Below are 8,527 nucleotides of genomic sequence, written 5' to 3' on the forward strand. Positions count from 1 at the left end.
GATAGACAGATGTCTAGGGTGCACTGGGAGCTGTGGCTAAATCATACTTTGAGATAGTGGGAAACTTTCCTAAAGGAAAGTAAATTGAACCAAGAAATATGGGTTGGGTGTGATGGGGTAGAGATGGAGTCTCGCTCTGTCGCCCAGGCTGGAGTGCAATGGCGTGATCTCAGCTCACTGCAACCTCTGCCTCCCGGGTTCAAGCCATTCTCCTGCCTCAGCCTCCTCAGTAGCCGGGATTACAGGTATGCACCACCACACTGGCTAATTTTTGTATTTTTAGTAGAGATGGGGCTTTACCATGTTGCCCAGACTGGTCTCGAACTCCTGACCTCCTGATCCACCCGCCTCAGCCTCCCAAAGTGGATTATAAGGGTGAGCACTGTGCCCAGCTGGGGTTATAGGGACTTTCAGGCGGAGCATGTATAAGGCACAGAGCTGTGAAATGGGCTACCTTGTGTAGGAAACAAATAACTAGATACAGGTGGATTAAAGAGTACCTGACGAGAAGTAGAAGAGGAGGCCAAAGGTACATAAGGGATCATGTCATAGAAGTCCTTGAATGCTTTATCACAGAGTTGGAACTTGATCTTGAAAGCTATTCTATAGCTTTCACTGAAGGAAATTTAAGCTGGACCTCTCAGGTTTGAAGTGCCTATGCAATATTCAAGTGGATATGTCTGTCAAGCGGTTAACTATATTGGGGTTTGGGAGAAAATTATTGACTGGAGTCACACTTATAGGTATTGAAACCATGGGTTTGAATGGACCTAGAAGAGGTGAATTGAACAAAAGATTAGGAACAGAACCTTAGCGAGCAATGGCACTGAAAAAAGTGAGCAGAAGGCAGGAAATCCATGACAGAGACCAAGAAGGGCCAGCCAGAAAAAAAATCAGTAAATGCTGCTTGGGGTGGATTATATGGGGTCAAGGAGTCAACAGAAAAAAGTTGAAACAACAAATATAAACTACTTTCATTTTAAGAAACTGAAACTGTATAGGAAATAATAGGAGTTTGGTTAGTCTGATCATTATCAATTCTGTGTGTACAGAGAAAATAAAATTTCTAGACAGTTCTTCCAATGCAGGGATTTGAATTTTTTTAGAATTTTTAAGGACAGGTAGGAGCGGATGGAGGCTCTTTTGGCGGTGTTTGGGAGGTAAGAAGTGGGTGACTCGGGGCATGGATATGATACATACACAGTCACTGGGGAGTACAAGTACCTAGTGGAGTATTTTGCATATAGTTTCTGGACCTATAAATATCTAGTAAAGCATTTTTTTTTTTTTTTCAGACGGAGTCTCGATCTTTCGCCAGCCCGGAGTGCAGTGGCGTGATCTTGGCTCACTGCAACCTCTGCCTCCTGGGTTCAAGCGATTCTCCTGCCTCAGTCTCCTGAGTAGCTGGGACTACAGGCGCACACCACCGCACCCAGCTAATTTTTGTATTTTTAGTAGAGACGGGATTTCACCACGTTGGCCAGGATGGTCTCAATCCCTTGACCTTGTGATCCGCCCACCTTTTTTTTCAGGGGACCCGGAGTTAATTACTGATTATGTCGTTGTAATTAAATTTAGTTCATTTCTCAGGATTTCTATTTGTGATTTTCTTTCTGTTTTTTGTTTTGTTTTGTTTTGTTTTTGTTTTTTGAGACAGTGTCTCACTCTGTCGCCCAGGCTGAACTGCAGTGGCATGATCTTGGCTCATTGCAGCCTCTACCTCCCAGGTTCAAGCAATTCTCTTGCCTCAGTCTCGCAAGTACTTGGGACTACAGGCATGTGCCACCACACCCAGCTAATTTTTGTATTTTTTATTAGAGATGAGGTTTCACCATGTTGGCCAGGCTGGTCTTGAACTCCTGACCTCAAGTGATCCACCTGCCTTGGCCTTCCAAAGTGCTGGGATTACAGGTGTGAGTCACCGCGCCTGGCCCTGGTCTGTTTTTGAGTCTATCTCTCTTGAGTGAACATTCTGTTTCTCTGCTAAATCACCTCTCAATTTTTTTCTTTATAGTTAAGCTACTCATAGTTTTTTTAGTTGGGGAGAAAAGTACAGCGTATTTACTATCTTAACCAGTTTTAAGAGTACAGAACAGTAGTGTTAACTATGCACATTGTTGTGCAGTTTTTTTCATCTTGCCAAACTGAAACTCTGTACCCAGTGAACCCATTTTCTCCTTTCTAGCCCTTGGCAACCACGATTCTACTTTCTGTGTCTAGAGTTTGACTGCTTGTAGATAACCCATATAAGTAGAAACATGCAGCTTTTTGTCATTGTTATTGCTGTTTTTGGGGTGACTGACATATTTCACTTAGCATAGTGTCCTCAAGATTCTTCCATGTTGCAGCATGTGACCTAATTTCCTTTTTTTTTTTTTTTTTTTTTTTCTGAGACAGGGTCTTGCTCTGTCACTCAGGTTGGAGTGCGGTGGTGTGATCATGGCTCACTGCAGCCTTGACCTCCCCGGACTCAAGCCATCCTTCCACCTCAGCCTTCCGAGAGTAGCTGGAACCACAGGTGTGCACCACCACACCTGGGTAATTTTTGTAGAGATGAAGTTTTGCCATGTTGCCTAGGCTGGTCTTGAACTCTTGGGCTCAAGTGATCAGCCAGCCTTGGCCTTCCAAAATGCTGGGATTACAGGCATGAGCCACTGTGCCTGGCCTCCTTTTTTTTTTTTTTAAGGCTGAGTAATATTCCATTGTATGTATGTACCACATTTAAAAAAAAAAATTTTTTTTTTTATCCGTTCACCTGTTGATGGACATTTAGGTTGCTTCCACCTCTTGACTATTGTGAATAACGCTGTAATAAACATGCATGTGCAGGTATCTCTTGGAGATCCTGTTATTAATTATTTTGGATATGTACCCTGAAGTGGAATTGCTGGATCATATGATAATTGTTTTTAATTTTTTGAGGAACTGCCATACCCTTTGCTTAGTAACTGAGCCATTTTAGGTTCCTACCAGTAGTACACAAGGGTTCCAGTTTCTCTACATCTTCGCCAACATTTTAATTTTTAATTTTTTAATTTTTTGAGACAGATTCTCACTCTGTCACCCAGGGTGGAGTGCAGTGGCATGATCTTGGCTCACTGTAACCTTTGCCTTCTGGGTTCAAGTGATTCTCCTGTCTCAGGCTCCTGAGTAGCTGAGACTACAGGCTAATTCTTATATTTTTAGTAGAGATGGAGTTTTACCATATTGGCCAGGCTGGTCTTGAACCTCTGACCTTAGGTAATCCACCTGCCTTGACCTCCTAAAGTGCTGGGATTATAGGCGTGAGCCACTGCACCCGGCCTGTTTTTTAATTTATTTGTTGATAGTGGTCATCTCAATAGGTGTAAGGTGATATCTATCCCATTGTGGTTTTAATTTGTATTTTTCTGATTAGTGATGAGTATCTTTTCATATACCTGTTGGCCATGTGTATATCTTCTTTGGAGAAACGTCTATGGCAAGTCCTTTGCCCATTTTTAAATTGGGTTATTTGGATTTGTTTGTTGAGTCGTAGTTCTTTATATATTCTAGATATTACCAACTTATCAGATATATGGTTTGCAAATATTTTCTCTCATCCCATAGGTTGCCTTATTATTCTGTTGATTGTTTCCTTTGTGATACAGAATTCTTTACGTTTGATGTTCATTTTGTCGATTTTTGCTTTTGTTGCTTATGCCTTTGGTGTCATCTTCAAGATATCATTGCCAAATCCAATATCATGAAGCTTTCTCCCCGTTTTCTTCTACGAGTTTTAAGTTTAAGGTCTTAGATTTAGGTCTTTAGTCCATTTCAAATTACCTTTTGTATTCAATGTCATGTACATTAAGATTCCAGCTTCATTCTTTTGCATGTGGATACCCAGTTTTTCCTATATCATTTGTTGAAGAGACACTCCTTTTCCCATCGTGTGACCTTGGTACCCTTGTTGAAGATCATTTGATCACATATGTGAGTATTTATTTCTAGGCTTTCTATTCTATTCCATTAGTCTTATGTCTATCTTTAAGCCCTACCATACTGTATTGATTACTGTAGCTTTGTAATGTAAGGTGTTTTGAAATCAGGAAGTATGAGGCCTCCAGCTTTGTTTTTCTTTCTCAAGTTTGTTTTAACTATTTGGGATCCTTTTCATAATTTTTATCCTTTTTTTTTTTTTTGAGACGGAGTCTCGCTCTGTTGCCCAGGCTGGAGTGTGCAGTGGCACGATCTCGGCTCACTGCAAGCTCCGCCTCCAGGGTTCACGCCATTCTCCTGCCTCAGCCTCCTGTGTAGCTGGGACTACAGGCGCTCGCCACCACGCCCGGCTAATTTTTGTATTTCTGGGGTTTCACCGTGTTAGCCAGGATGGTCTCAATCTCCTGACCTCGTGATCCACCCGCCTCGGCCTCCCAAAGTGCTGGGATTACAGGCGTGAGCCACCGAGCCTGGCCATAATTTTTATCCTTTTAAAAATTCCCAGGCTGGGCATGGTGGCTCACATCTGTAATCTCAGCACTTTGGGAGACTGAGGCAGGCAGATCACTTGAGGTCAGGGGTTCAAGACCAGCCTGGCCAACATGGCGAAACACGTCTCTCCTAAAAATACAAAAATTAGCTGGGCATGGTGGCGGGTGCCTGTAATCCTAGCTCCTCGGGCGGCTGAGGCAGGAGAATTGCTTGAACCCGGGAGGTGGAGTTTGCAGTGAGCTGAGATCGCAACATGGCACTCCACTGGGCGACAGAGCGTGACTCCATCTCAAAAACAAACAAAAACAAAAAACAAAAAAATTCCCAGCCAGGTACAGTGACTCATGCCTGTAATTCCAGCCCTTTGGGAGGCTGAGGCGGGCACATCACTTCAGGTCAGGAGTTCAAGACCAGCCTGGCCAACATGGTGAAACTCCCTCTCTACTAAAAATGCAAAAATTAGCTGGACTTGGTGGTGCTTGCCTGTAATCCCAGCAACTCAGGAGGCTGAGGCAGGAGAATCACTTGAACCTGGGAGATGGAGGTTGCAGTGAGCCAAGGTTACACCACTGCACTCCAACCTGGGTGAAAGAGCGAGACTATCTAAAAAAAAAAATTCCCTTTCATTTTTTTCCCTTCCTTTCATTTTAAACTCACAGCATGATTGAATTTTTCTTTTTTCCTCTCAACATATAAGGACAAATAACCTGTACATAACCTTTGCAATATGGAGTGTGCCCTGCTTTATAAAAACTTGGCATTTTTGAACCACATGTTTCAAATTAAGAGTTGATATTTGAATTAAAAAGGATTTTGGCCAAGCACAGTTGCCCATTCCTATATTCCCAGCACTGTGGGAGGCTGAGGGGAGGAGGATTGCTTGAAGCCAGGAGTTGGAGGCCAGTGTGGACATCAAAGCGAGACCCTGTCTCTACAAAACAAAATAAAAGAAGCAACAACAAAAAATTAGCCGGGCGGAATGGTGCATGCATGTGGTCCCAGCTTTGGGAGGCTGATGCAGGAGTCTTACTTGAGCCCAGGAGTTCAAAGCTGTAGTGTTGTACCACTGCACTCCAGCCTGGGTGACAGAGTGAGACCCTGTCTCTCAAAAAAATAAAAAAAAAACCCCCCAAAACTCTTTGCTTTGTAGAGGTAGTCTTTTAGTGGATTAAATATGGTTTTATCTTTTCAAACATCTTAGAAGCTGTAGTGTTGTACCACTGCACTCCAGCCTGGGTGACAGAGTGAGACCCTGTCTCTCAAAAAAAAAAAAAAAAAACCCCCCAAAACTCTTTGCTTTGTAGAGGTAGTCTTTTAGTGGATTAAATATGGTTTTATCTTTTCAAACATCTTAGAAGCAAACTAGTTTGCTTGAAGCATTGGTACATTTTAAAAACTTTTATTAGGAAAATACAGATATAGAAAAGTAGTATGATACATTGAACCCACATGTACCCACCTCCTTGATTCAACAATTGTTATCATTTTGCCATATTTGTTTTATCTACTTATATAAATTTCCTGAACCATTTAAAAGTAAACTAAGAGTGGCAAATAAGTTTTTTTTCAGTTTTCCCTTTTAAGTATCATACGATTGTATTATAAATGTATGTATTTTGGACTCTGACATTTAAAGATTTAGATTGGTATTTGCTCTTTTAAAAGATTATAAACATCCTGGCTAACACGGTGAAACCCCGTCTCTACTAAATATGCAAAAAATTAGCCGGGCGTGTTGGCAGGTGCCTGTAGTCTCAACTACTCTGGAGACTGAGGCAGGAGAATGGTGTGAACCTGGGAGGAGGAGCTTTCAGTGAGCCAAGATCGTGCCACTGCACTCCAGCCTGGGCGACAGAGCAAGACTGTGTCTCAAAAAAAAAAAAAAAATTATAAGAAGACACTTATCTTCAGATCTCTCCAAGGAAAAGGAGGACATTCTCCCTATATAGCCATAAAACCATTATCATTCCTAGCAAAATTACCAATAATTCCCTAATAATATACTACTTTTTGATTTTTTTTTGAGACGAGGTCTTGCTCTGTCGCCCAGATTAGAGTGCAGCTGCACGTTCATGGCTTACTGCAGCCTTGACCTCCTGGGCTCAAGCCATTCTCCTGCCTCAGCCTCCTGGAGTGGCTGGGGACTACAGGCACATACCACCATGCCTGGCTAATTTTTGTATTTTTTGTAGAGATGTGGTCTTGCCACGTTGCCCAGGCTGGTCTTAAACTTGTGGGCTCAAGTGATCCTCCTGCCTTAGTCTCCCAAAGTGCTGGGATTGCAGGCATGTGACCTGATTCCCTGTTATATGCTACTTATACTATATTCAGATATCCCGAGTTGTTCCAAAAATGTTTTTTATTGCTGTGTGGTGGGGTGTTTTTTTTTTTTTTTTAAGAGGAAGTCTCGCTCTGTCACCCAGGATGGAGTGCAGTGGTGTCATCTTCGCTCACTACAACCTCCTCCTCCTGAGTTCAAGCAGTTCTCCTGCCTCAGCCTCGCAAATAGCTGGGATTGCAGGTGTCTGCCACCATGCCCGGTTAATTTTTGTATTTTTAGTGGAGACGGGGTTTCACCATGTTGGTCAGGCTGGTGTTTTTTGTTTTTTTGTTTTTTTGTTTTTTTTTTTACGCCAGATTTCAGTCAAGAGCTACCCGTTGCATTTGGTTGTAATCTCTTGAGTCTTTTTAAATATATAGGTAGAACTGTCTCTTCTACCCATCCACCTCCTTCTCTACTCTGCTTTTGCTTCCCTGTGATATTGACTCGTTAGATCTGTTGAGACGATTACATTTTGTATTGCTGCTTGTTTCCTCATGGCGTAGTATTACTTCTTCTTCTATCTTATTTAATTCCTGTAAACTGGGAGTTAGATCTAAAGGTGTGAGTAGACTTAGGGTAAACAGTTTTGGAAGAGTACCTCATTTAGTAATGCTATGTAGTTCCTGCTGTTTCTAGTTAAGAGGCATATAATGTCAGGTCCCACTATTTTGATGCTGTATTTGATCACCAAGCTGATGTGGTGAGAACCTGATCATTTCATTATAAAGTTATGGTTTTCTTTTTGCTTTTAGCAAGTAGTAATCTGTAGGGTGGTACTTTGACATCAGGTAAATTTTTTTATTCTTTTTTTTTTTTTTTTTTTTTGAGACGGAGTCTTGCTCTGTCGCCCAGGCTGGAGCGCAGTGGCCGGATCTCAGCTCACTGCAAGCTCCACCTGCCAGGTTCACGCCATTCTCCTACCTCAGTCTCCTGAGTAGCTGGGACTACAGGCGCCCGCCACCTCACCCGGCTAGGTTTTTTTGGTATGTTTTAGTAGAGACGGGGTTTCTCCATGTTGGTCAGGCTGGTCTCAAACTCCTGACCTCAGGTGATCCGCCTGCCTCAGCCTCCCAAAGTGTTGGGATTACAGGCGTGAGCCACCGAACGCAGCTTGTTTTTGCTTTTTTTTTTTGAGACGGAGTCTTGCTCTGTTGCTTGGGCTGGAGTGCAGTGGCACGATCTTGGCTCATTGCAACCTCCCCCTCCTGGGTTCATGCAATTCTTCTGCCTCAGCCTCCCAAGTAGCTGAGATTACAGATGTGTGCCACCACGCCCAGCTAATTTTTGTATTTTTAGTAGGGATGGTGTTTCAGCGTATTGGTCAGGCTAGTCTCTAACTCCTGACCTCAAGTGATCCACCCACCTTGACCTCCCAAAGTGCTGGAATTACAGGCTTGAGCCACTGTGTCCGGCCCAGAGATGGCATTTTGTCATGTTGCCCAGGCTGGTCTCGGACTCCTTGGCTCAAGTGATTCGCCTGCCTCAGCCTCCCAAAGTGCTGGGACAACAGGTGTGAGCCACCATACCTGGCCTACACAGGTTTCTAAGCTTTTACTTATATATTTGAGGGACTAAAATAACACCTCATGAGAAGGGAAGTATAATCACAGATTTTGTTACTAGAATTTTCAAAAGAGCTTATGGTGGTGTAAGACATGTTCACTGAGGAAGCATTAAGAACTGAATTGTGGTGTTAGTTTTTCTATTTAATGAGTGTTTTCATTTCTCTGCTTCTTTTTTTTTTTTTTTTTT

Source organism: Mandrillus leucophaeus, unplaced genomic scaffold, assembly GCF_000951045.1.
Source record: "Mandrillus leucophaeus isolate KB7577 unplaced genomic scaffold, Mleu.le_1.0 Scaffold251, whole genome shotgun sequence".
Taxonomy (NCBI): Eukaryota; Metazoa; Chordata; class Mammalia; order Primates; family Cercopithecidae; genus Mandrillus; species Mandrillus leucophaeus.